This window comes from Phacochoerus africanus, chromosome 11 (assembly GCF_016906955.1).
Source record: "Phacochoerus africanus isolate WHEZ1 chromosome 11, ROS_Pafr_v1, whole genome shotgun sequence".
Lineage (NCBI taxonomy): Eukaryota > Metazoa > Chordata > Mammalia > Artiodactyla > Suidae > Phacochoerus > Phacochoerus africanus.
This window is the reverse complement of record NC_062554.1, coordinates 72,204,542-72,205,934: the sequence shown is the minus strand read 5'-3', so window position 1 is coordinate 72,205,934 and position 1,393 is coordinate 72,204,542. Positions and strand designations below refer to the sequence as shown.

Below are 1,393 nucleotides of genomic sequence, written 5' to 3'. Positions count from 1 at the left end.
ATCTGCTGTTGCTCAGATCTGCCGTTGCTGTGACTGTGGTGTAGGCTGGCAGCTGTAGCTTCGATTAGACCCCTACCTTGGGAACCTCCATATGTCACAAGTGTGGCCCTAAAAACCAAAACAAACAAACAAACAAACAAACAAAAATACCCAACTTATTTTCCTTAGAATCTAGTTATTTCTTCACACTAACAAACTAAAAAACCAAGACCCATATTTTACGTAGAATTATTGGACTTCATTTTCCAGACAAGAAGGTCCAGTTAGTCTTTCTTCGTAAAAAGCAATTACAATTTGACAACACTTCAAATGTGTTTCTTTGCCAGCACTGAGTCTGCCTCCTCTGAATCTTCCCATTTTATAAGAAATATTAACTCTCCACTTCTGTCTGTGGCATCAATCATTCATTCAGGATCAAAGGCATCTCTTTTCTTCTTTGATTTACTATTATCGGATTCATTGCCAGATAAAAGATTTTCTCTACCCCCTTTTCCTATACAGGTGTTTGAGAATTAGGAAATGTTTTGGTTAACTCTGGGCCATCTAAGTTTTTCTTCAGGTTCCCAATATTTTCAACCTCTGTATTCCCTTCAATGCTCCCATTCACTACACGTCAGTCCTGTGCTTTTTCCACCTCCAGTTCTTCAGGCTTTGCCTGTCAGACTTTTGCTCTTTCCATTTTTTCTTTCCCATGTTTCACAGTATAGTTTTATTGGAGGCCATTTTTATTGCAGATTGAAGAGGTATTATTTTCCCCACCTCCAAGCTGCCCCACCCCATGTACTGCATCTCCAGCCCTGCTTGCCTCCAGTTTGAGTTCTCTTTAATTCTGTTTCAGGCTGCACCTACAATCCCAGCATCCTGGCAAAGTGGGGGAGAAGGGCTACCAGGGGTCTCATCAACATCTCGTTTTTAGGCCCCAGCCCCAACCCCTCCTGCCAGAGCACCCACTCAGTGCAGACATCAGTCACTGTGCCCCTCCATGGGGGCAGAGGAGCAGAATGGAGGTCTCACAGGACAAACCTCCCTCATCTTTGCATGAGAGCTCTCCCATCTCCTCCTTACCTTTGACCCTCACTTTCACAAGCCTCCTCCTTTGCCCTCACTGCACTACACCCTACCCCCTCCCACCTAGTTCTCCCCTGGTTTTCTTTTGGCCTCAAGGAGGAAAGAAGTCAAAGGTGCGTAAGACTCACCAGAGACAAAAGACTGAGGAATTATCTGCATTTGACAGGAACACCCACATATAGTTCCTCTCTTTTTCTCATCAGGAAATCCTTGGTGAATGTTTCCTGACAGAGCTTGTTGGGGGTGGCCCAGGGAACTCATTCTCCTTGTCTTTGACCTGGTTTCATCAAGGGATGCTAACAGTGAAGTGATAAAGGTAAGCGAA

The 1,393-nt window shown here is 44.5% G+C and overlaps 1 pseudogene; it reads right to left on the bottom strand.

Moving 5' to 3' along the window:
- Positions 1 to 228: 228 nt before the first annotated feature.
- Positions 229 to 723, bottom strand: LOC125112047 (chromobox protein homolog 3-like; annotated as a pseudogene).
- Positions 724 to 1,393: the final 670 nt, after the last annotated feature.